General features: G+C 40.6%; 1 long non-coding RNA gene across 1 annotated transcript in view; it reads left to right on the top strand.

Moving 5' to 3' along the window:
- Window positions 1-261: 261 nt before the first annotated feature.
- The window catches only part of LOC112932362 (uncharacterized), a 444049-nt gene continuing 416479 nt past the window's right edge, over window positions 262-27831 (top strand). Inside the window, exons 1-3 of the long non-coding RNA XR_011998172.1 lie at window positions 262-547; window positions 10733-11933; window positions 21097-21244. This is a non-coding gene — a long non-coding RNA (uncharacterized lncRNA). The remainder of the gene's footprint in view (window positions 548-10732; window positions 11934-21096; window positions 21245-27831) is intronic.

Genomic DNA, 27831 nt, shown 5'->3' with positions numbered 1-27831 from the left:
GAACATAACATCATTTCTCTAATTGGGCCAATTTGACTCAACAACCAACCAACATGTGCTAGATGAATCAACTGTTGTGGAATCGGCAGTCTTGAAGGAGATATGGACCAAAAAGTAAAATATTAAAAACATAAGGGGCCCATATGTGATTGTATGGCTATTTCAAGGGAGATAATTAGTGTATTTTATTTTATTTGTTTTATAATTCACAATTTCAGAAATAAGCAGAAATAACCCAAGTTCTCATTCATAATGTTATAGATATCTCTGCTTTCCTGACCAAAGCAATGGAACACAACAAACAGAAGGGAAATGTTAAACTTCATCTTTGATGAAATGAAGAACCACATAAGTGTTGAACCACCACCATATAACGAAAACCTGCTAGTGTGAGTAAAATTTGGACAGTGGGAGGAGGAAGGAGATGCCGAAGCAGGAGGAACACCACCAATATGTTTTTCAGGACGTGGCAAAGCCCAAAAGGCAAAACATTGTTTGGAAAAATGCAAATTGGGGATGCTGTTGGATGATGCCGAAAAGAAGCAGGGTAAGCAGAATGAGTCAAGGAGCTATGCAGTCATAGCACCTTTGCAAGTGGTGGCTACAAGCATGGCATGATGGAACAGATTTTAAAGATGGTAGCAATTCTGCTGATCTGGCTGAACAAAATGGGTGAGAGTTTTCACTCCCCCCCCCAAAAAATATTGTGAATTTAGAGGTGGGGAGGCCCCCTAGTAACTGGGAGCAAGGGTGTATTATAATGCAAGGTAGTGATGGGCAAAAGTGCTTGGAGACAACAAAAACAGGCATAGAGTGTCCAAGGTACATATAATCTGTACTTTCATAAACATAAGAGGAAAGCACAACAGGAAAGAATTACAAGTTGGAAAAGATTTGACGAGAAATGGCAAGGAGGGTCACATAACCAGGGAGGAGTCTAAAACCTTTCTGTGGACTTATAAGAGTTTATGGAGAATTCTCAGTTTCAGAAGGAGGTGTGGCTTTCTTTGAGCGACAGTACTTAAGATACTAATCAAAAAGAAGTTGTTCATTTACACGTGGAGCAAGAACAGAACAGACAGGCAATTTTCAAAAAGAACAACATGACAGCCGGCACCTGGGTGGCTCAGTCGGTTGGGTGTCTGCCTTCAGCTCAGGTCATGATCCTGGGGCCCTGAGTGGGGCTCCCTGGTCCATGGGAATCCTATTTCTCCCTCTCCCTCTGTCTGCTACTCCCCCTGCCTGTGCTCTCAAATAAATCAATAAAATCTTTAAAAAAAAAAGGGGGGGGGGAGAAAAAAAAACATGACAGTGCAATGGCAAATAATCCTAATGGGTACAAGAAGGCTGACATTTTAACAGAAATTGTGATGACACGAAGAAGCCCTCTAAATGAACTCAGAACAAGAACATGGGCCAATTATGAGAGAATGGGCACAGAAGCAATCAAGGAATATAAAGTCTTTGCAGAAATCTTTAAGAAAAGTATCAAGAAGTCTTAAGCCCAGGGGTGCCTGGCTGGCTCAGTCAGTAGAGCATGTGACTCTTGATCTTGGGACCATCAGTTCCAGCCCTATAGAGTTATTTATTTATTTTTTAAATTAAAAAAAAAAAAAGTCTTAAGTTCAGAATGAGTCAAGGCATCTAAAACTATGAAAGATATCACAAGAGTTTTGAGTTTACACTGTTAACTAGAACATAGAAGATCTTACTCTGTGTTCTATAGGATCAGCTAGCTAGACAAAATATGTGAAGCCTTCATGGGTGCTTCTCTGGATTGACTGAAAATTATCCTCCAAATCTTTCTCTCACAGGATCCAGGTAGTTAACATTCTCATTTTTTAAAAGTAGGTTATATGCCCAGCATGGAGCCCAGTGCAGGGCTCAAACTCACGATCCCGAGATCAAGACCTGAGCTGAAATCAAGAGTCTGAGGCTTAATCAGCTGAGGCACCTAGATGCCCCTCTCACTAATTCGTTATGACTGTCACTATCCCTTCCATCTACTGATGTTCCTCTCACTGTCTCCCCCGCCAAGCCAAGCTATAGTTTAAACAGTCATTCCTGATTGCCATTTTAATGATAGTCCTGGAGAGAAGGATATATATTATTTTGTCCTTTAAGGTCTTAGCTAATCATCGATAAGTAGTAATATATAAGCTGTAGTAAATTTGGGAAATTTAAAAAGTCTCCATCCTGTGGCATCTAACTACCTCTCCTTTACTTTGGAGCACTTCACATCTGTCCACTTTCTGCAGACATTTGTCTCTTTATGCAAAGTTCACACTGTCTTTAATCCTTTATTAACTACAGAAGGAAGGGCTTAAGAAACAAATAGCAAATTTTTTACCGACTTCTTCCCTTATAAAGGCTACTAATTCCCAAGATAGGACAATAGGTGGGAACTAGCTCTGCTCAGGTAACTGCTTATACTCAAGTAATGGAAATTTTGGAGGAACCCTCCCAGCTTCCTGACAAGCTTAGTAGTTGCCCTGTGCAACACCAAAGTTTCCTTGGATCCTTGCTTCTAAAATAATGTGATTGCTGTAGTCTTTCCACAACTACCTAGCATAACAAAATGGACTAAACTTTAAATATTTCCTCCCACAATTCTTTTTCATTTTTCTTTTTTTTCTATTTTCCATAATTGGCTTTCATAACTGTTTCACATCCTCTCTGTTCTCTGATTTTTGACTACCACTCTCCTAAAACAAACAAAACCAAGCAAGCAGTTATTAGCAGAAAAGCCCAGAATGGGATGATTTTGTCTGGCCAATTGGCCAAAAGATAAAGAGCATACCAGAAATTATAGTCTCTCACAATATCAAGGGGTTCCACGGAAAGAACTCTAAATTATGGATGTTCCATCATCCAAGTAATTATGCAAAGCATTGACTACTTCTTTCATAGGAAGAATCGCTCTTAGACTTTAATTTTGCTTCTTCTGCTCTGTCATTGAGAATAACCTGCAGACAGGTAATTGTGAAACTAACATTTAGAAGGACATTAAAATCCCAAGACCCGGAAGAGGTTAGAAGGGGAAACCAATTTTGGAAGAAAGATTTTCTAGCCTGGATAAGCTGCTTCTCAAATTCATGAAAGAGCTTACAAATTGTCTGGACTAATTATCATTGGCAATGCTGAAAAGTCATTTATAAGACAGCAGCAATTTCCATCCAGAAAACTGAAAGTGACCAAATGTTTTGATTTTTCAAAGAACAAGGAGATGAATTACACAAATGTGTGAGCAAACAAGGTGGGGTGTTTGACAATGTCAAATGCCTTGAAGAGGTCAAGCAGGGGTAGCTGAGAAGAGGACGCTGGACTTGATGATTGGATCTCGCTTGAGATCACCAAGAAAGCTGTTTAGCTCTGAGAGAACATGAAATTAATGTCATCCCTGAGGATAATTTGGAAATGGATTATTTTAGGCTGGCTGGTGAACACTTAAATTAGAAAATGGAGGTCGCTATGAGTCAGGGTAGGCTCATTATGAACAAAACATGCCTGATTAGAATCATTTCACTGGACTGATAAATACAAGAAATGTAGTAGACCTGAAGGATCGTATCTTTATTTGAGCAAAAATTTGATGAAGTTTTTTTAATCGTAGCTTTGAGGACTGGGTGATGATATAATCAAGATCAGGTTAAAATTATGGAAATTAATGATTAAGGGATATTCACATGGGGGGTTGTTTCTCATAGTCTCTCCGTGGCTTGCTCATTGGTCGTCTCCCGTGGACCATTTTAATTAATAGCTTGGATGAAGAAAAAGATATCCTGCTGACCAGGGTTACAAAGTAGTAGAAGCTGGGATGATTAGCTAATGGATTGAGTGACACACTTGAGACCAAACTAAGCCAGGGCTATGGCTGGGCTGGATTGATTGAATAAATCTAACAAGATGGAGACTGATATCACCCAAGTACTTGGTCAAATACGCCAGCCTCTCAAGTACCAATGAGGAGAGATATGCCTCAACAACTAAATAAAAAAAAAAAAAAAAAAACTACACATTTTAATTGACTCTCAGGGCAATGCGTGTCTTCAGTTAATCCATCTAACAACAACAGAAACTTACCCAACTGCACACACTTACAGAATAAATAAGATGTTGGGGGTGCCTGGGTGCCTTAGTCAGTTAAGCATCCAGCTCTTGATTTTGGCTCAGGTCATGATCTCAGGGTTGTGAGATTGAGCCCCAGGTTGACTCCTGTGCTGGGCATGAATCCTGCTTCTGATTTTCTCTCTCTCTCTCTCTCTCTCTCTCTCTCTCTCTCTCTCTCTCTCTCCCCTTCTCCCCCACCCTGTCCACACTCCCTGCTTTCTCTGTCCCTCAAGAAGAAAAGGAAAGAATGAAATGTTGAACACAATGAAAGTAACTCCAGTTTGGACCTCACTGTAGATGATTGCATTTGTTAGAATAATACAGAGCCTGGTAACTACTTAAAAAAGCCTTTGGTATTTATATAGGCACATCCCCAATCAACAACAAATTTGATAAACCATGTAACTTTTGGCCTGGAAAAATTCATTTATGGGTTGTGAGTGTCACTGGAAACTCTACTGAACTGATCACCCACAGAGTTGTGCAGTTCTGTCCTGAGGGCCCAAATAATATATTTCTAGAGAAAGCCAGATATGGTGGTGAAGGACCAAAAGATAGGCACATGGATGGATGGAAGAAAGAGGAAAGAAAGAAAGTCATGAGGGCCTCGTGGAGATAGGGAATGGGATAAGAATGGAAGAGGAATAGGGTGGAGGGACAGACATGTACTTGAACCTTTCTTGATGATTCATATACTTGGGTGATTTCCCTGTACTTGTATCCAGACTTCTGAGTACAGCTGGTGATGACTAGCATACCGTAGCTACAATACCGTATCTCAAACAGAACCTTCCTCATTGCACATTCCCTTTGTGACATTTCACACAATGATAAGTACCATGTGAGTACTCCTTTCTCTGCCCCACTAGACACTAAGGTAGGTCCATGGGAACATACACTGTGTTGGTCTCTGTCATCACTGTATTTTTAATGCTTAGTATATAGGCATATGTAAGCATGTGCTAAGCACTCTATAAACGTATTTGAATTAATTTTTGAACATTGCTCAGCAATTCAATAACTTTCCTCTAAGGTGGAAATCTTTTAAACAGAATTGGTATGATGAAAAGAAAAATGCCTTTCGTGTTAGCATGTGAATGTTGCCGGTGACAAAGGAAAAATGCATTCTCTCATAATACATCGAATGTCAATGAAATTTGAACAATTGGTTCATAAAGCAGATTATTAGTAAACCTCTTCAGGCTGGTATCATATAAGTCACATTTTCTCTTTATAATGCCTTAAGTTAGAAATCAAGAACAAAGAGATAAATAGAAATCAAGAACAAAGAGATAAATAGGTTAGTACAGATAAATAGAAACAAGGAAATATTTAAAATTTTAAAGTACACATTTTTAAAAACTCATGGGTCAAAAAAGAGATCATAATAGAATGGAAGATATAAAGAATGATAATACTATATACTTTACAAAGGGGAGATACTACAGAGCAGTAACTTAAGGGAAAATTTAAATCTTGAGTGTTGCTTTAGAAGAGAAAGTAAGATGGACATAAATGAGTTGAACATCTACAGTTGGGTGTTAGGAAAAGAACAACAGATTAACCTTCTCTGAAGTCAAAAGAATAAAATAGTAAGACTGAAAAATCTCTGGCAAGATTGATTAGCAGTCACAGAAAAAGATCTGAGAGAGAGATAAATATACTATCAGAATAAAAAATATATAGAGATACTGCTGAGATCAAGAAGATAATAACACGATAGCATTAACGACTTTACACCAATAAATTAAAAAATGTAAATTTTCAAAATCCTAGAAAGATAGAATTGACTCAAAAAGAAACATAAAATTTAAAAGCTGAAGGAAAGGCCTATACCCACATGGTTTTTATATATTGATTCTATCAAATGATCAGCAAATAATTCCAAACCAATACAACTCTCCCAGAGACCAGAAAAATAAGAAACTGATCTCAACTTAATCTATTACACTACCTAACTTTAATAACCAAGTTATCCAAGGAGAATAAATGTTAAGTCTAAGAATGAACATCTTAAAATAACAATAAAATAATCTAGTAGTGTATAAAGAATAATAATCACATCATGGGAAAATTGGGGTGGTCTTAGAAATACAAAGCTGGATTAACATTAGAAAGATCATTCTATTGAGGCGCTTGGGTGGCTCAATGGTTGAGTATCTGCCTTTGGCTCAGGGTGTGACCCTGGGGTCCTGGAATCAAGTCCCACATCAAACTCCCTGCTTTTCCCTTAGCCTATGTCTCTGCCTGTCTCTCTCTGTGTCTCATGAATAAATAAAATCTTTTAAAAAAATAAGAAAGAAAGATCGTTCTATTAATCACCAGAGAAAAACCTATATGATCATTTTAATAGGTTAAGAAAAAGCATTTGATAAAGTCCGAATTTATTACTCACTTTTTTTTTTTAAAGAGATCCTTACCAATTAGGGCTAGAGAGCTACTTTCCTACTCTGACAAATGTCTATTTAAAACAAACTGAGGGGCCCCTGGGTGGCTCAGTCAGTTGACCATACGACTCATGATTTTGGTTCAGGTCATGATCTTGGGGTCATGGAATTGAGCCCCATGTCTGGCTCCACCCTCAGTGGGGAGTCTCCTTCTCCCTCTCTCTCTGTTCCTCCCTCTGCTCACTTGCTCTCTCTCTCCAGTAAATAAATAAATAAATAAATAAAATCTTCTTAAAAAATAAAACAAAACTGAGTTGAAATATATTTAATGGTGAAAAGGTAAAAGTATTTCTGTTTAAGATCAGGAATAAGAATGCTTTTTATTACCACCTCCATTCAGCTTTCTATTGGAGGTACTAAAGAATAAGAAGAAAATAAAATCTATGAAGGTTACAAAGGAAAGAGCTGTTATCCTTCAGAGCTTATTCATTGTCTACCTAGAAAACCTCGGGCCTCAAAGAATACTGAGATACAATTGTTCAAAACAATGAGGTTTTATCACAGTTGCTGGATACCATATAAATATTCCCAAACACTTGTATATTGATATACTGGCCATAATTAGGACATACCTTTTTAGAAAATATCTTTCACAAAGGCACACAAACATAAGGAACCAGGAATTAATAGACTACAATTGGCAAAAAGACTTTATGAGGATCTTCCAAACATATATTGAAAAATAATAAAGGAGATAAAATTAATGAGGCATTAAACATAACAGTGATACCAATGTTAGAGAGTGCCTTTCACCTTGAAACCATTGATCAGGACCAGCCAAAACTGCTGGGATCTTTGCTTAGTCCTAGCATGTCTGTTACTCCTGTTTTGCAGCAGAGAACAGGAAATGCCCCAATCTGTGTCTGAAAAGGGTTATCAAAGCATGAGATCCCATGCTGTGTTTCATCTTTCAATAAGATGGTTGTTAGAACAAATACATTTTATTTTATTTTAATTTATTTTTTTAAAGATTGTATTCATTTATTTGAGAGAAAGATAGCATGTAGAACCAGGGGGTAAGGAGGGGCAGGGGCAGAGGGAGAAGCAAAAGAGTATCTCACCCATGATTACTTTGGTGACCTTTTGTTTTTTATTAATGTATATTTCCCCCTTGTATTCCACTCGTTACATATGCCTTTGGTGCCTATAAAGTGACCAGCATATGCCTCTATTTGTCCAACCTGGTACCAGCTTACTTTTCATTTTTACTTTTTATCTCCAGAGATTTGGGGGGAACAAATATACCAAGGATTTAGAACCCTATAATTTGCAATATCACTCTATTCCCTTCAACAATATGTCTAGGAAAGGCTGGAGAGAGTGTCTTTTTTGCTAAGTGTTTTCTGGATGTATGCGTGGGAGGGGTGGTAACCAACTTTGATTCAAGAACTAAGCAAAATAAAAGAAGGTACTTCCTAAAGATCCTGCATTGTATCTATTTTGTAATATTTTAATCACAGTATGTTGATTTGTCCTATCAAATGCCTGCTGGTTTAGCTGCAAGGAGACATAATTTGGAAGATAACTTACATATAATGTATTGTCAGATACCATGACATAAATTATTACAGTACTATATTTTATACTTTACAACGTTAAATAACAGTGAATAGTCAATGATACAATGTTAATCCAGAAATAAATCACAGTCATGAGTCCTGAGGTGTTATTTTTTGTCTAATGATGCTTATCCTCCACCCGTTTCTTGATATGTGATAACAGAAGTGTCTGCTTTGAGCTTCTCCAGATCTTTAACAACCAATCCTATTTAGCAGTTGTTTTGAGGTCCAAGCTTGGACATCTAAAGTTCAGAGGTCATGAGGTCAGTGAATGGACTTGGTCATTCATGGAAAGTGGATACAGTTTTATCAAGACACAGGAAACGTAGATTGTGGAGTATACTTAACATTTTCTGCTGTATCAGGAGTCCTACCTTTTTGCTTATGGTGAAAGTTAAGACTGGTCATCCCAATCTATGAAAAGATGCCTTGGCTAAGATGGCCCAGAATTCATTCTTGACAGGCTTTTTTTTTCCTTATTTGTTTTGTTATATCTTCTTTGTTTTTTTTTTTCTTTTGTTGTTGTTATTAGTTGTTTTTAATCTGAGAGGATGACTGTCATTCATTTTTTTTTGTTACGTAATCTTTAGTCTCATTGTTAGTGTATAGAAATGCCATTGATTTCTGGGCATTGATTTTGTATCCTGCCACGCTACCAAATTGCTGTATGAGTTCTAGCAATCTTGGGGTGGAGGCTTTTGGGTTTTCTATGTAGAGTATCATGTCATCGGCGAAGAGGGAGAGTTTGACTTTTTCTTTGCCAATTTGAATGCCTTTAATGTCTTTTTGTTGTCTGATTGCTGAGGCGAGGACTTCCAGAACTATGTTGAACAGCAGTGGTGAGAGTGGACATCCCTGTCTTGTTCCTGATCTTAGGGGAAAGGCTCCCAGTGCTTCCCCATTGAGAATGATATTTGCTGTGGGCTTTTCGTAAATGGCTTTTAAGATGTCGAGGAAAGTTCCCTCTATCCCAACACTCTGAAGGGTTTTGATCAGGAATGGATGCTGTATTTTGTCAAATGCTTTCTCTGCATCTAATCAGAGGATCATATGGTTCTTGGTTTTTCTCTTGCTGATATGATGAATCACATTGATGGTTTTACGAGTGTTGAACCAGCCTTGTGTCCCGGGGATAAATCCTACTTGGTCATGGTGAATAATTTTCTTAATGTGTTGTTGGATCCTATTGGCTAGTATCTTGTTGAGAATTTTTGCATCCATGTTCATCAGGGATATTGGTCTGTAATTCTCCTTTTTGGTGGGGTCTTTGTCTGGTTTCGGAATTAAGGTGATGCTGGCCTCATAGAACGAATTTGGAAGTACTCCATCTCTTTCTATCTTTCCAAACAGCTTTAGTAGAATAGGTATGATTTCTTCTTTAAACGTTTGATAGAATTCCCCTGGGAAGCCATCTGGCCCTGGACTCTTGTGTCTTGGGAGGTTTTTGATGACTGCTTCAATTTCCTCCCTGGTTATTGGCCTGTTCAGGTTTTCTATTTCTTCCTGTTCCAGTTTTGGTAGTTTGTGGCTTTCCAGGAATGCGTCCATTTCTTCTAGATTTCCTAATTTATTGGCGTACAGCTGTTCATAATATGTTTTTAAAATCGTTTGTATTTCCTTGATGTTGGTAGTGATCTCTCCTTTCTCATTCATGATTTTATTAATTTGAGTCTTCTGTCTCTTCTTTTTAATAAGGTTGGCTGATGGTTTATCTATCTTATTAATTCTTTCAAAGAACCAACTCCTGGTTCTGTTGATCTGTTCCACAGTTCTTTTGGTCTCGATATCATTTAGTTCTGCTCGAATTTTAATTAACTGTCTTCTTCTGCTGGGGGTGGGGTCTATTTGTTGCTTTTTCTCTAGTTCCTTTATGTGTAAGGTGAGCTTCTGTACTTGAGTTCTTTCCAGGTTTTGAATGGATGCTTGTATTGCGATGTATTTCCCCCTCAGGACTGCTTTTGCTGCATCCCAAAGATTTTGAACAGTTGTATCTTCATTCTCATTAGTTTCCATGAATCTTTTTAATTCTTTCTTAATTTCCTGGTTGACCTTTTCATCTTTTAGCAGGATGGTCCTTAACCTCCACGTGTTTGTGGTCCTTCCAAACTTCTTGTTGTGATTAAGTTCTAATTTCAAGGCATTATGGTCTGAGAATATACAGGGGACTATCCCGATCTTTTGGTATCGGTTCAGACCCGATTTGTGACCCAGTATGTGGTCTATTCTGGAGAAAGTTCCATGTGCACTTGAGAAGAATGTGTATTCAGTTGAGTTTGGATGTAAAGTTCTGTAGATATCTGTGAAATCCATCTGGTCCAGTGTATCATTTAAAGCTCTCGTTTCTTTGGATATGTTGTGCTTAGAAGACCTATCTAGTATAGAAACGTAATCTTTGTTTAAACATTATTACCAACATCTGACCTAAATTGAATCAATTATTGCTGCTTTTTCATCCCATAGTGTTGATTTAAATATGGACAATGGTACAAATCCATAAAAAATTAATTAAGACTAAAACTACTGGCTACTTTTAAAAATTCTCAAATGTTAATGACATAAGGAAAAACAAATCCATGTTTCTATTGTTGATTCATGTTCTTCTTTCTCTTCTTTTAGAACTTTACATGGTATTACCCACTGAAGATGGAATTCAACGTAAAAACTATCTTGGGCTCCATCAAAGAGATCACTGAAGCACCGAAAGGCCTCCAGGATGTAGCATCTTATGATATACAGAGGGCTACAGTGTATTCTGCAGAGTTGGGTTCGAAAAAAGAAGATAAATGGAAGTTATAGGGAATTTCAGGAAACTGAAACTTTCTTGAACCCATGGCCATCAACCCATTGAATGAATGCTGCATGTCCTTGAAGCACTGTTGACTTGCCACTTGCTGCATGAGGACTCACAAGGGAAGCACCACTTCATGACAGCCTGCAACTCTGGCCTCCAAACGTCAGTGTCCAGGAGTATGGGGCTGGACCACGTAAAGGATGCATTTTGTAGAAAGGGAGGTCACGAGGTCCTGGAACCCAAACAGGTTCCCAGAAGTACCTTGACATCTCCCTACCAAATGCATGGTCACCCTATTGCAATAGTAGGGTGCTCACATTCATATTCTCACTATGGATCCCATGCTTTTTTTCATTGTGTTGACTTCCTTTGCCATGATGGAGGTTTTCATGGTCTGGAAGGATAGGAGCCTCAGCATTTTAGCATCAGTTGGTAGAGACTCTTCCTCCTTGCCTTCTGTCTATCAAATCACTGACCAAGGAGCAGCATCAATGGAGAGCCTCAAGCAAAGGTCTCAGGTAGCAATCCCTGGGATGTTCTGGCTCTGGTGTTCCTGAAAGTTTGCAACTAGGTTGATATCCCTTGGCTTAACGATGGAAGGGTCCAAAATCATAAATTCAAAGTACAATAGAAGAAAATAATAATTTATCCAGTGACTGCAATAAACACAGTCTGATGTCTTAAATTTATTCCATTGACTATTCGTCAAACCAGAAGAGATGTGTGTCAACATAGAAATGGTCTTTATTATGGGGAGCAAATGCCATGGGGACTGTTGATTCTCGGTCACTGAAGCCAGTTTCTTATTTGTGGGACAAGGATGTCTTGCACAAAGCTCTCTCCTGTAAGCTAATGGCAACTAATACCTTTGTATCTACATCTAGTAGTCTTGATATCATAGTTTTTACCTGTCTTAGATGAGGGGCCTCCTGTAGTCCCCACAATGGGATCCAGTTCTTTCTGCACATTCGTGGAGCGACTTGGAGAACAGAAAGCTAGTTTGCTGAAGGACCACTGGGTAGAGAGGTAAGAAACTCCTCATTTGTTTAAATGCAAGCTTAACTATGGCAAATATAGAAAAGCATGTGGGAAGATTTCTTTTACAGAACACATTTCTGTTGCCTAGGATATGAATCCTTAATGTCTTTCTAAGTAGTGATTGGAATTTACAAACAGAATCTTCCCTGTTTTGCATGACTCCATGTGAGCTAATGTTTGAAATGCCTTTGGAGTCACTAGTTATTTTGTTTGTATTCCATGCTCAGAAAATCAGAGGGGAGGGTTTTAACCTTGATATTTCGGCTCCTAGAATGGTAGGTACATGAGAAGCTCTAATTTTCATCCAAGGGATATAAGGTGGGTTGCAATCTCTAAATAAACAGTAGTAGGATGCCCTTTGTTGCTATATTGTTCTTTTAATGGGACCTGCATTCAGAATTCTCTAAGGAAGTAGCTGAGAGAATGATGTTTAACCTTACTTCAAAAGGGCTATTCTCAAGTCTCCTTGAGTATATTCATGCCCAGAATTATATCAGGAGCTGCTGTGCACCGCTTCAGGGACACAATTGACCTATGAAAATGTATCCATCAGCTCATGCCATTAACTTGGGCAACCATCTAGTCAGTGGTATGATCTTGACCCTTGTAGGGGCCAAATCTAGGAATTTCTCTGATATCTATTGATCCCATTCATCCTAAAAGTTTTTCTCTCTTTTCTATAGTCTAACTTTATGGATGAAAGTTTGGCTTGTTAAGTTAGTGTCTGAATTAGATCCTGAAAACCTTGAGTTTGGAGCCACATGGGGAGCACTGGTTATTCCTTTATTTAAAAAGATGAATAGTGGATGCCTGGGTGGCTCAGTGGTTGAGCGTCTGCCTTTGGCTCAGGTCATGATCCTGGGGTCCTGGGATCGAGTCCCACATCAGACTCCCGACAGGGAGCCTGCCTCTCCCTCTGCCTGTGTCTCTGCCTCTCTCTGTGTCTCTCACGAATGAACAAATAAAATCTTTTTTTTAAAAAAGATGAATAGTTATTCTCTTGGGAAATTTCATTTTAGAAGATGATTGCAAAGAGTTCCCACAGATATGTCCAGATAGAAGTCCAGCCTATTCTGCATGCCATCATATCCCACCCCAGGTACATTCTTTCTATCCTGAAGTTTGCTGGAGCCCAGTGTCCATCCATGTACTGGCCCTGTTCCCATCAATAAGAGTCCCTAAAGTTATTTTTTTCTGCCAAAAGGAAATACATATTTCAAGAGTCCCTTTGCACATAGCTTCATGCATTCTACAATGTTACATGACACAGAGTAATTAAAACTTCTAGTTTTAAATAATGGCATACCTTCCAAAATGGTGTGATTTTACAAAATCTGCTAAATGGTTCATGAATGGTTCCTTTGCTATGTCGTGTGAAGTCAAAAATCTATTGATAAGAACTACAGGTCTTTAGAGGAAAACTTGTATTTTTTCATTCAGATTTGCTAAGACAGAGGAAAGTACTCTGTGTTTAGAAGCATGATTACACCTCCAATGTCCTCAGATACAGGAGATTGTGCCCCATAGTGAGTGGTAGTGCGGTTTACAGACTAATTAGGTTCTGCAGAGAGATCGGTTTCAGAGAACGGGTGAGGTCTGCCATTATTCCTAGCATGGTCCTCCCGTGGGGACATTTCTTCACACCCACTTGGTTGCTCACTAAAAGAGAATCTTGATACACCTGCCAAGGGACAATGACCCGTGTGGGCTCGGAGATGGATCACCAGGCTGTCCTGCTGTCTGTAGACAGTAAGGTGCTGTGCCTATACCCATTTTAGGAGCAAAAGTCTTTAGGGGAAATTTATGTGAGCAGCAAGGTTTATGATCGTGTATCCCACCCTTTGCATACTTTTGGAGCCATTCACACCCGCCCTGCTCACAAGGACTCCACAGCCTTCTCCTCACAGAGGTTTTAGGGACAAAGCTCTCTGTTGTTTAAGAAAGACAGTCCATATATTTGGGGAGTTGCTGGTCAGTAAATCCTAGAAGTGAGTCAACTACACTGGCCAGTGCTGATGTGTGAGCAAGATTTTAGTGGTGATGAAGGATAGTCTATTGGACATACAGGACACAAAAGAAATGGAATCTGATCACTGTTTACCCTCCACACCTTAGAGAGAGCCCCATATTAAGCCAGGCAACCCCAGCCTCATGGGTGGATGGATAAATCAAACCACTTTCCACAGAGGATGGGTTGGCATCACCATATAGGTCTAAAGCTCATAGACTCTAAGCTACGGTCACGAGATTCATACCTGCCTCCCTCCAAATGCCAAACCATGTCCCGGATCTGGAGTTCTGTTGCTCAAGGCACAGGGTAGTCAGTTCCCCTCAAATGTGTGAGGATCCTCATGGTAAGATTTCTTCACACACTGCCACCAGCCCAACCACATGGGACATCCAGGTAAAACTCATGCTTCCAGTATGAGTATCAGTATCATGCTTCTCTCTAGAGAAGCTTTTCTCTTTTTTGGTCTCCTAGGAAAACCACATTTCAGAAGGGATTATTGAATCAATGCCCATATCCTTGATTTTGGAGTTAAATAAGAACTTGGGTCTTGGCTTTTTGTGGGGACAGACTTGGATAGCCCCCACTGATCCCTTTAGCAATACATAACTAATGTACTCTTCGACCTACTAGATGGATAACCCAGGGACAATTTGCTTTCCTCTCTATTCAACCCTCATCTTTAAAAACTGAGTGTATAATAGCTACCTCGTGGACTATGGATGATCCCTTCCAGAAAGTCTGGAATACCCCAAATACCAGAGGCTGCAGCTTTTTCAAGTATAAAGTGAGAATTCTATAATCTGATTTTCCCAGGAGACTCACAATAAGGACCCTATTTCTGAGAGTTTTCATGCCACTTATCCTGAAACTAGAGCTTTTTCTTGGCTCTGTGTAAAGCAACCCATATCTCAGAGGCCCCCGTCTAGAATGCAGAGTTTATTCATGCACGGACGTTGGAGCACACTCACAATTGCAATGATCTCAGGCCAAGCAAAACATCTTCCCAAGCACCTGGAGTCCCCTCAAGCCAGGGGAAGCAGGTGCTCTCTGTAAGTGTGAGAGTCCTGGGGAGTAAAGTTCTACTGGGATGGTTCTTACCCTTGACTGTACATCAAGGGTACCCTTGACTGTACCCTTGACTGCACATCAGCACGACATGGGTAGAGTTTCCGTGACATTCTCATCTTGAGCCTGCATCCTACCTTAGCACTAGCATTTCTGGAGTGGCCCCCTGGCAGTGGTATTTGTAAAAGCTCCCTGGGTAATTCCACCGACACCGTGGACTAGGACTTCTCACGCCCCCGCCCAGGAGATGAAGTCTGGTTGTATGGTCATCACAACTACATCTCCTGAACTCTGGGTCCTCAGCCCCCAGGCTCTTGGCCCAAAGACTCGCGCTGCTCTTCTCCTTCTGGGACATCTGTTCTACAATGAACAAACGCTTCCACTTTTTCAACCTTTCTCCCACTGCCTGGGTCTTCCCTGGGGCCGCCACTGCCCTGCAGTGCTCTCCCACGGACAACCATCCATCTGTACCCTGAGAGGTTCAGGGGAGTAGCTCTTATCGAATACTTGGTCTTCTCCCTTTAGCATCTGCTCCTTCGTTCCTCTCCCGCCACCTCCAGAGGCATGCCCTGCATTTATCTTCTTGCCGTACTAACACCCGCCTGAACTCCCCACTGTGCACATTCCTCTCTGTGATTTACACGTTCTATAGCATTGCCCATCAGATGAATCTTCCTCCCCTTGGGCAAGCTTTCCCCCTTGTCTTTCATGGCCTCAGACATCCCAAGTCTCCTTTATCTTCTTAAACCTCTAGCTAATCCTCCCCTTGTATCTATCCATTTTCAGCCCACATTTTGGGCAGCTTCATCCGGTCCTTCAAAGATATCATTAAGTGGCTCTCACGCAAAGCATTCTCATAGCACCTCATGCTGTGGTGAGACCCATCACAGAGCATTTAGATTGCCTATTTACCGCAGTTCTCCCCACCTGAATTGATCGGGTTCTCTAGAGAAACAGAACAAATAGGATATCCATAGGTATAGATATAGCTACATAGATATAGGTATGTAATGCCTATCCATCCATAGATCTATCTAGCTAGAGAGAGAGCCAGAGATAGATCTGTCTTGATAGAAAGACAGGCAGATGCATAGGTGTATCCAATATATCTTTATCTCAATATAATTCCATTGGATCTACCTATTTATCTATCATCTATCTAGAGAGATGTGGCTCTGTCTCTATAGAGAGCTATATTTTTATTTCTATCTGTCTGTCTAGTTCTCTCTCTCAAATTATTTTAAGGAATTGGCTCATATGATTGTAGGGGCTGGCAAGCCCAAAATCTGCAGGGCAGACCAGAAGGCTGGAAATTCAGCAGGGATTCTGAGTTGCAGTCTTGAGACAGAATTGCTTCTTCTTTGGGAAACTTCAGTCTTTGCTCCTAAGCCCCTCAAATGATTAAATAAGACCCACCTCCAGGCCCCATCCACTCCCCATCCATCGGCATTATGGAGGAAATCTCCTTTTCTCCAAGTCTGTTGATTTAAATGTAATCACATCTAAAACATAACTTCAGAGCAACATCTAGGCTAACGTTTAGCTGAAAACTGGGCACTGTAGCCTAGTCAAAATATATTTACATCGCACCACCTGTCTCAAATATGAAGCAGAGCGCGGTAGCTGGCCCTGTGGATGTAATTATTTTGTATATAACTCCTGTATAACAATAATAGTAGCAATGATCAGGAAAGTTATTGAGTTCATACTGTGTAGGTAAACTATACACAGACTAGTCTATGTGCATCCACTATGTGTTTGTTCTTAGCTTTTGCTCACAGTATTGTATTTGAACTTCACCACTGTCTTTGAGGCGAGTAGTTCTGCTTTATCTGAGGTGACTGAACTCAAAAAACCTTGATTTGTAAACCAAATGGATATCATCAATGAGAGGCAAGCTTGGGATTTAAATCTAGGTCTCGCGGCTTCTAGCCTTACCCCCCAAATCCTAGCATCTTCCTCTCTTCCCCTTGCTTCTATTGCTATTAGGCTATAATCATGTGCTCAGATGTAAGAGAAATGTGTCTTTTCTGTGTCTCTTGAACTGTTTCTGTAAATGAGTATTTATGAACAATCTTTCTCCTCTCAAGTGTGTAAAAAAAATTCCAAGGGTCGCATTAAGCCTGTTATAACCCGGAGCCTCTCTCTTGACCCCCAGCTGCCTCTTGTTTTAAAACAATACTTGGAAGAAAATAAATTGTTAGCTCTCATGGCAGAGCCTTTATGCCAGGCTTTAGGGGATCATTACCATAATATTATGCGTCAGGAAGCAATTTTCCAAATGACACTTCAGTGACCCCAAAGAGCCTTAAATCAAAGAAGAGAGCCTTGGATTGTGACTATTTAGTGCAAAAATAGCCATCGACTTCTGTTTTTTAAAATAATCAAGCAGATATCACACAGAGGACAAAGTTATTTAGCTTTTGGTTCTTTGGACTATTGTCTGGGTTCAAGTGGACATCATCATTTTGTTGGTGAAGGCACTAAATTTGGATGGTATGAGGACGGGGGAAAAACAAATAAACCCAAGCTTAAAAATGTGTCATCCTTTCGCATAACAATTGGAGATTCTTGACTGAAATATTCATAAGACTAGATTATAAATGTCTCGGGAGAAGGGACCATATGTTATTCAATGTTTTATCCCTGCCTGCCTGATCAGTGCCTCATTCCAAACACAAAGGAGCCCAAGACCCACTTCTTGGACTGAGTTATTGAACTTCCTCAAAGTAGAGAATCAGGCCTTTCAGTAATGACTTGGTTTTCCTCTTTATTCAATAGTTTAGTTCTCCCAAATGCACAGAGAATGGGCCTTCTTCCTGCAGTTTCCAGTATATTTTCCAGAAAATAAGATGTATGCTAATGTCATTTCAATTGAAAGAGCTTTTGACTAGGAGTATTATGGTCATTTGAGAATAATCACTTGCTGTTTGTATTATGCAAAAGACTTTGTCTAAAACACTCTGTTTGTAAATAAAGCCCAGAAAGTGCCTATAATCTAGATGTAGGTCCACCATTCACTTCCTAGAATACACTTCTTGATAAAGTACCAGAATAGGCACGCTAATATCAACCACTTACTTCTGTGCGGTTAGAACAGTTGTGGTTTTTTTGTAGGAAAATGGGGCAGATGAAGAACCTGGCAAAGAGTCTCCAAACATTCAGTTCCTCCTTCCCATAGAGTCAAATTTTCAGGAGACTGAAGTGATGGTTGTCAACCCTGTTTTTTCTTAGAACAGTCCACAGAATATAGGACAGGAAGGGATTAAAACCAAGAACTCAAATGACTACCCTGGAGGAACATTAGTGCACATAGTACAAAGAACTTATGGCCATCCTCCTTGTCCCTGTGTAGTGGGAATACCAGGCTAGAAATGTGTTAATAAACACTCAGGATTTCAAGAAAATGCCAATTAGAAACTAACTCCATAAAAAGGAAGAGTTCTGCACACACATTAGCTGGGGAGAGAGAAGAAAGTACCAAGAGAAGATCCCTACCAGCCTCGATGGGCCATGGCCCCCTATACACGAGCATTGCCCAGCAGGCATGTGGGAACATGAGGTGTATCCTTTGTAACCCACTGTGTTGCGGTAAGTCACAGTTCTCATCAGAGTAAGCCGTCAGTTGCATCATCAAAAAAGTCCTTTTACCTTCTTCCAAGAGTTCCAAATCAAACATCTCCTGCATGGATTGCTGTGTCTTGAGAATCTGATTATCAGCAGTAATTCAACTTGTTACAAGAAAACAGAGGATGGAGGAGCTCCACGGATGAAGCAAGGAGACGTATTGATGAGTCCATTCCATCAGCACTGAGGAAAGTAGCCCAGGGTAGGAACTAATGATGGTGCTGGGAGGATCCACTTGTCAGTTTAATCCTGAGGGCCTCGTGTGGGTTTGGGTGTCAAAACACAAAACAAATACCAACAGAAACCAAATCCAGACTTAGGAGAGTTGTATTCCGAAAGATTTCTGCAAGGGGGGAAAGCTACTAGGGGCATGGGATCTCTGGAGTTTGGGAGGATGCTCTGTCTATAAGGTCAGCAAGAACAGTTAGGCAAAAGAGGATTGTCTTTTTATGGAGAGGACCAATCCTGACAGTCATGACCTATAAGTCTAGAAGGAACCAGGCATGGGGAAGTGGGATGAAAGTTGGCATAACCCAATGGTAAACCAGCGCTTGTTTTCCCCTGAGCCAGCCTGTTCTGTATGGAGGGGCTGTCCTTGCTCAGGCTGAGGCTGCCAAACAAAAACTAGCTCAGTAAAAAACTCCAGGGCCTTTGAGCGAAGGAGAACAGCTGAGGCAAAGTTTGGTCAACAGGCATTTTGTTCCCGTGGATCAGTGGGGATGAGCTGTCCAGTGTATTGTTCACAAGGCCAAGAATGGGAATCTGGAGGGCGGAGGGCGGTGTCTGACCTCTCCTAGGTAAACCAGCGGGCCTCCATGAGCCTTATCTAACCCACGTGAGGAAGAGTGGTTCTTTGCAGTCTGCAGCTTTCCAGAACAGAGGCAGTGGGGTAACTGCTTAGCCTTCCCCCTTTTGCAGGATCCCAAGGTTCAGGTAGAGTTCACCATTGTCCTGGGTCGGTCCTTCGGATGAATCTTGATGGGAACATCAGTACTAATGGTCCGTGCCCTGGCTGCTCAGGCTCCATGCACTCAGCATAGAAAGAAGCAAGCTCGGCATGTGCAGAGGGAATGTCTTGAGGATTCCCATTTCATGGGATGTCCCCAGTGCCGCGGTTATGTTGCTACGACTGGTCTTGGCCGTGTTGCTGAGGAAATCCTCAGGGGCGCTGCAGTCTCTTGGAAGCAGCGCTGGAGGAGGCCTCTTCCTTGACCCTTTGGAACAAGCTCACTGCATGCGCCTTAGAAAGGGCTTCATTTCTGTACAACAGCTTCATTAAGCTGGAATTCACATGCCGTTCAATTCACACACCTCATTCTACAACTCCGTGTTTTTTAGTAGATTCACAGGGTTGTGCATCCGTTACCACAATTTTAGAATATTTTTATTCCCCTTAAAAGAAACCCCCATACACATCAGCAGTCATTCTCCATTCCTCCGCCTGCCAGCTCCTGGAAGCCACTGGTCTCTCTTTGTTCCTATAGATTTGGCTTCTCTGGACATTTCACGTAAATGCAATCTACAATACGTGGCCTCTTGTGTCCGGCTTCTTTCACTGTGCATAATATCTCTGAGGTTCCTCACACTGTAGCATGTGTCAGAATGTCGTTTTTTATGGCCAAATAATGTTCCGTTATATGGATGGAACATATTTTGCTAATCCATTCATCACTTGGTGGATGTTTGGGGTTTCTCCACATATTAGCTATTATGAAGAATGCTCTTGTAAACATTCGTATAGGAGTTTTTGCGGGGACAAATGTTTTTATTTCTCTTGGATAGATGCTTTTATTTCTATGACACTCTCATGACCCACAGAGGCTGCCCACTCTTAGAGAGTGGGTCCCAGTAGGTACCTACTTGCAAGCACCTGCAGAATCCAGGATTCTGGTGCTGCAAACCCTGGGCGGAAGTAAATAAGCCACACCTACCCCAGACCTTATACTCTTGACATGGCTCATGCTATCTGCATGTCCCATAACTTAGGCTTGCACTGGATGTCTTAGCGCAATCGTTTTCTCAAGAGATTAAAAAAGCCCATTTCCTCCTAGAGGAAAATGTTGGAGGGTAGGGGGTTGGCCTGGATACAGTGATGGCTGTATCCCCTGGCAAAAAATGTTTGCAACAAAGAAGCAGTCCATTTGATCCCATGATACGTTAAGTCCATGCATTCAGGAAGTGATGGATAGAGAGAAGACACAGGATTTGGGTCAGAAGAACTTGGCTCAGTCCCATTTGGGCTCTTCCTTAGCTGTGGGAGAGACCATTTGCTCACCCCCTCTTCCATATGCCCAGGCATGCCCATTTCCAGTCTTTCTCATCGTTAGGTGCGCCCAGGTGCCCAGGTCCTCCCAGAAGTAAGCAGAAGTGAATGTGCTAGGCATAACTATGGAACTCTGTCACAGGATATCCCTCCTCCCACCCCCCCACCCCTGCACTTCTTTCCAGCTGACTGCAGCGCTGATGCCCAGAGGGATGCTGCGAAAGGAGGGCTGAAGATGGTAGAAGCGGGACAGCTTGGATCCCTGAATGACCGTGTGGACCAGAGGCTTCCACCGTACCGCAGCACAAGCTCTCCTCTGAAGCGCTACCTCTGGTAAGTGATATTTCTCCCCAGAATCTCATCTGACAGAGATGATAGCAGTGCCAATATCTTCTGTTCTTGTGAGAATAAATTAAACCACACATGTAAAAAGCTCTGGAGCTATAAATTGTAGCGCAGACATCTATTGTTAGAATTCCCATTGATGTGAGAAATCATGGTTTATTGGTCATAGCTGAAGCTCTAGATTTATTCACAAGAGTGGGATTAGACTTGTAGTTTTTAGAAAATGTGGAAGGAGACCAATGATCACCATATAAAGCTGATTTTCAAAACTCTGAATATTGGCTTTGTACAAAACTGAGAAACATTAAATCTAAAACCAAAACAGTCCTTTGCAACAGACATGGAACGATTGAAAGAAATTTTCCCACTAGTTGAATTTCATGGCATTAAAGTTTTCAGTTTTGAGGGGCTGTAATTATTTAGACATTTGCTCAGGGACACATTTAACAAAATAAGAATTTTCCAAAGTGACTATGTTATGTCGAAGAAGAGATCATGTGTCAGAAATAATAGAATCTAATCTAAACACAGGACCTTCTGGAATTGTCTTCTATTTTATAGCAGAGATTTTATTGAAAACTAGACACACTTATGAGACATTAATACCGTCTGTTGTGCATGCCTGGAATTTATTGTGTGTGAATGCTCTGGTTGAATCATACATAGGGGTGTATGGCATTGTCATCAAGCACATTATATGGAATTAGTGAGAACATGTGTGTTATTTTATTTGATTTAAAAAAAGATCTCTCAGAGTGACACCCTACCAAATCAAAACACTGGTCCAACAAAATGTAATCTGACATTTCTACCAGTGGTTAAAACTACACCTCATAGGATACGGAATGGATATTGTGAGCTCGACAGTGGGAGTGTTATGGGTTCTCAATACGTGTGAAATTATAATAATTGTTTCTACTTGCCCTCTCTTTCAGAATCATTAATTGATTTTCCTTATTGTATTCGAATTAGAGTACATTTAAAAATGTTTTATTAATTGCCAGCATACTCCAGGCTCCTTGGCAGTAGCTTTCCACTCTGTAGAAGCTTGTTGCTTGTTTTTGTATTATTTATGAAGGGTATGTTTATTCTTTCTTAGCATAAAGAATACTTCTTCCAAGTGCTGGATTGCTCTCAGGAATAATGATGATGTGTTGATACAGAGAAGTGGAGCAATGTTTAGGCTCCTGCATCTGTCCTTGCGTCTTCCACTCACTAACTGAATTGACTTGGAAACTTGGTGTAAATCCTGTGTGTCACTTTTCTCATTTATAAAATGAGAATAGGAATCACAGTGTCTCCTTCATAGGGTTGCTGTGAAGATTTAGGAGATTCACAGAATCATTCTTGGCCCCTTGTCAATGTTCAATACTTGTGAGTTATTTTGATGGTTAAGTCTTGGTTCTTAGCTGGTTTGTTTATTCATGAAATGATTACTTAGCACTTCCCATGTGCTAGAGACAGTGCTGGTTTCTTGCAAATATAAAGATAATGACAAGGGAGCTTCAGTGAGCTTCACACGTGAAGGGGAGACACCATAACCTCCGCTCGATATTGTGGTTATGGCTGAAGTAAATTCGAGAAATGCTAGTATCAAAGTAAGGAGTTCACAGTTAAGGTTGAGAAAGATAAGGCTTCACAGAGGAATTGCTTTTGTTTTTTTGAAGGGGGGGGATTTTCTTTTCTAATTGTATGATTTCCCTGCCATGAAAGTTTAACACCATAGTTGCACTGTACATCTATTTATGTACTGCTTGAATATTTGTGCTTTATACATAGGAACACTAAGATTTCTTGCTTCCCTAAGATTCGATCTTTGTCCCTTAGGGGTTCTGTTGTCTCCATTGACAGTGCATGGTATAGCGAGAAATAGCACCATTGATTGGGCAGAGGAGATTTGCAAAAGACAAGTAAGAGTGTATTCCCATGATCATACTGGCTGAAGCATCTTACATATTCCTGAATGACACAATCCACACACTTCCCCATATCAACATCTACATATAGTTGTGTTTACATCTACATATCCCTTGTGTATGCCGATGCTGGTTAGGTGTGTGCTTAGGTTATTATACTTTAAAACATACCTACTTCTAATTAGCAAGGGGAGTTTCCATTATTCTTAACATATCCTTTTTAGTGATTTTTCACATAATTCAGAGTAGAGAAAAGAGCGTATAATCCTCCAAATATTATTTTATATCAATGACTTACTGAGTGGACAAATCTTGTAGTTCATAGGTCACAAAGCTGGAGAGGCAACATGTAAAAAAAAAAAAAAAGCCTCATTAAAATCTGTTTTCCCATCATTTTTGTAGGATATATGGCCATAGTAGAAAAGTATTAATGAGAAACAAAAAAGTCAGCTGTGATCCTACCACCATTGTAAATGTCTGAATGTCTATATACACACGTGTTCTGGTGGTAAGAAATATACACAGAGGGCAGCCCTGGTGGCTCAGCGGTTTAGCGCCGCCTTCAGGCCAGGGCGCGATCCTGGAGACCTGGGATCGAGTCCCACATCGAGCTCCCTGCATGGAGCCTGCTTCTCCTTCTGCCTGTGTCTCTGCCTCTCTCTCTCTCTCTCTCTCTCTGTGTCTCTCATGAATAAATAAATAAAATCTTTTTTTAAAAAAGAAATATACACAGAGCTAAGTGTCAAAAAAGAGGATGAAGATCTCCAAGACAGTAAGAGATACCCAGCTGTGTAGTCTAGAATTTAATCTTATTCAAAAAAAGTGATCTGGTCTTTGCCCATTAGCTTCTGGAAGTGACTCCTGAGCCCTTGGAATGTCCTGCCTGAGAAGGGTATCTTTTTTTTCCCCTGGGGCCCTGGGTCACTTGGTTGTGTAACATTGTGATTTAGGATAGGGGTGCTGGCCATGCTAGAAAACCTAATGGAATGACAGAGGGTAGAGGCTTTGGGGTATACAGTATCAGCTTGTCTTCCTGAGTGGCTGGAGACTAAGGTCAGCCACATGGTTAGCCTATTGATTTTACTTGATGGAGCCCCCATAAAAACTCTGGACACCAAGTCTCAGGCAAGCATTCCTACTTGGCGATACCCCTGTGTGTAGTCACACATCAGTGCTGGGAATGTAATACTGCCCATGTGTCTTCAGGGAGAGGATACCTGGAAGCTCTGCATTTGCAGTTTTCCCTTTGCATCTCTACCTGCCTTCTCCCTTTGCTGATGTCCATGTATACCCTTTCACTGTGGTAAACCATAACTGTGAGGAAAACAACTTTCTGTGCTATCTGTGAGTCCTTCTATAGAATTACTGAACCTGAGGGTGGTCTGGGGAAACCTCCCAGAGCTTGCTATTAGCATCAGAAGTGATAACCATGTTGAGGACTGCTCCCTCTGCCTTGGTGGTTGGCTAACTTCTGCATGGGCATGTAGTCAAATGGAATAGGAGGCCACAGGATGGGGTCAAAGTCAGGAGGTAAGATGTGGTGAGCAGGTTATAATGCATGGGTCCAGCCAAGAAGCCAGAGACCATTCCTGGGGGTTTCCTAGCATAAGGACTGTTATTCAGGGCTGGAACTTATTTCCTCTCCATGGCATGGTGCATGGATGGGTAGCTCTGTTTAACAGGCTGGATGAAGGGGAGTAAAGACCGCCATGTGGTGCTAGTGAATGATAGGAACAGCACACTCAGTACAACAGAGAAGATGTCATTGTGGGCATCATAGTCAGTGGGAGCTTCCTGGAGGAGGTGGGCTTTAGCTTGGAGGATGAATGATATTTGGCAAAGTCATTTGGAGAGTCGGCTGTAGGAGTGAACGTTCCAGGCACTGATGTTTAGGGAATGCTTATGGTACAGGGCATAGACCTTTCTTTGTTGGGGGATGGGTGGGATTGGACCCATGTAGTAGAGTGACAAAGTCAAATTTGAAAAGTTTGTGGGTGATCTTGAACCTCTGGGTAAAGAATCTGGGTTCTCTTATACCTGTTTTATTACTTACTGCCTTTAACTATGGCCTTGGGAAAATTAGCTTCTTCATTTGAAAAAACAGTCTGTTAATATTTAATTTAGAGAACTCTTGTGAAATGTAAGTAGGAAATGTATATAAAATATTTATTACTTTCCCTCACACCTTGGAGATGCTCAAAATATGGGTTTCCTTTTATCCCAACCAAGAATAGCCTGCAGGTTTAAGCAGGAGAGTTCTATGAGAGATATGGTATGTAAGATTTTTTTTTCTTCTGGAAGAAAACAACAAAGATGAAATTGAATTAGAAATAAATTGAAAACAGAGAAAAGGAACTCAATAAATAAATAAATAAATAAATAAATAAATAAATAAATAAATCTTTAGATATTCTGGAAATTGATACTTAAAAAAAAAAAAAAATCCCCTGGTCACACAACACAAGAAATGATTAACAGTAGAGAAACTCAACAGATGCTGTCTTTACCAGGTGACCCTGGTTAACATCATTAGTGATGAGTCATATGGAAATCATGGACTTCTGATAGGACATGATGAGAGGGGCAGCTCAGCTCTAAGGACTTCTTCCCCAGAACACGTATCTGCAGTTTAATCATTAGAAAGCATCAGACAAACCCAAGTTGAAGGATATTCTAAAAAAATCTCTAACCATCAAGGTCATAAAAAGAATGGAAATTCTCAGAAATTGTCATGGTGCAGAGGAGACTAGGAGGCATAATAGCTAAATGCAGTGTAGTATCCTGGATGGGATCCTGGAACAGAGAAATCTCATTATTGGAAAAACTGGAGAAATCCTCATAAAGTCTATAAATATAGTTAATAGTAGTGTCCCAAGTTGGCTGCATAGTTTGGGCAAGCAGGCCATGGTCATGTAATATGTTAACATTAGGAGAAGCTAGGTAGAGTGTGTGAGAAATCTCCATGCTATCTTTACAACTTTTCTGTAAATCCAAAATATTTCCAAAATAAAAAACAAGATAAAAAGTGTTAAGTAAAGAAAAATTACTCCTGATTTGCTGTAGGCTGTACAAAGCAATTTACTGCCAAGTAAAACACTCTAATCAAGAGCTCCAGTATCTGAAGGCAGGAGAAGATGGACATGGCAGGTCAACAAGAAAGAGAATTTGCCCTTCCTCTGCCTTTTCGTTCCATTCAAACCCCCAGTGATTGGATGAGGCCCACACACATTGCTGAATGTGGATCTTCTTTACTCAGGATACTGATTCAAATGCTCATTTCCTGCAGAAACATCCTCAAAGACACACCAAGAAGCAACATTTTATCAGCTATCTGGGCATCCCTTAGACTAGTTAAGTTGACACAGAACTGTCACATCAGTGTCTAAGAGAAACTAAATGATTTCTAAATAGCCACTTAAAGGGGAGCAGCACTCTTTGGTTTTGTGGAGCATGGAGTTTGATAGGGCATACGGTTTTAATGCCATGTGGCCTGGCTTCATTGAGGGGGATGAAGATCATCAAAGGAAGAAAGAGACAAGAGAGGAGAACAGGAGATGGAAATCTTTAACAGGCATACAAGGTGACAAAGATCTGGAGGATAAAAAGCTGTGAAATGTGTGAAGTCGGTCCTCCTTTGTCTCACTTATGATATCTTTAATAAAAGTCTACAAAGTAAATTCAAAAAAATTCTTTAGGTGGCTGGATTTCCCATGGAGATTGGTGAGGGAGACAAATTTCTAAATGCCATTTGTATTGTGGGTTGGTAATGGGGGTACATTCTGGGTTGTTGATAAAGTGCAGTTATCTAGAATGAATGGTCCTTGGTTTATACCTTCCTATTATATCATGGCATCATGGGTTGACTTCACGTGACACAGCTCTTGACTTCTATGCAGTGAAGAGGGTTGACCTAGGAAACACCCATTTTACCTGCCTCCATCACTACCACAAAATTGACTAGTGTGCCTATGTTCTTAAATTGTGATTTTTGTCTTGCCTTCTAGCAGGGCATGATGCCACTTAGTTTGTTCAATTTTTGTACCATCAGGTTCCAGACCTACTAGATTCTAACACCCTGGAACATCTCTTTCTTTACTGTTTGCTTCACTTCAGGGACATTTCATTCTGTTGTCATTACACAATCTACAATCTGGGATGAAAAAATGAGTATACCCAGAAACATTGCGCAAGTTGGCCATATGATGTGCAAAGTATGGAGAATTCTCATGGGTGTGAAAATATTATTCTTTCCCTCAGCACTGTAAGCCTTCAAATTCAGGCATGGTTCAGGCAGCATTGGTTCACCTGAGAGCTTGTAGGAAATGTAGAATCTCAGGTCCCTTCCCCACCAAGATCTGTGGAATCAGAATCTATAATTTTAACAAGACCCCTAGTGGATTTGTGTGCACATTAATGTTTGAGAAGCTCTGCTCCACCGTATGAAATGTGAAAGCTCAGCTGCCCCCACCAGTGAAGGGAGAAGGAAGCAAAGGAGACCAGAGTTGGTACTTGAGAGCCTGACCCTGGAGTTGAAAAAGCAGATTTCTGACCCCTACTTTCTTTATATTCTAAGAGCCTCAGAAGAGTTTCATCTTAAGACCAAGATGTCAGTTTAACATAAGGACCTTTATTCAAACAGTGATTGAGAAAGGCGATCCT

The sequence above is a fragment of the Vulpes vulpes genome, chromosome X, assembly GCF_048418805.1.
Source record: "Vulpes vulpes isolate BD-2025 chromosome X, VulVul3, whole genome shotgun sequence".
Taxonomy (NCBI): Eukaryota; Metazoa; Chordata; class Mammalia; order Carnivora; family Canidae; genus Vulpes; species Vulpes vulpes.
The sequence above is the reverse complement of the archived record's forward strand: the minus strand, read 5'-3'. Positions and strand labels throughout refer to the sequence as shown.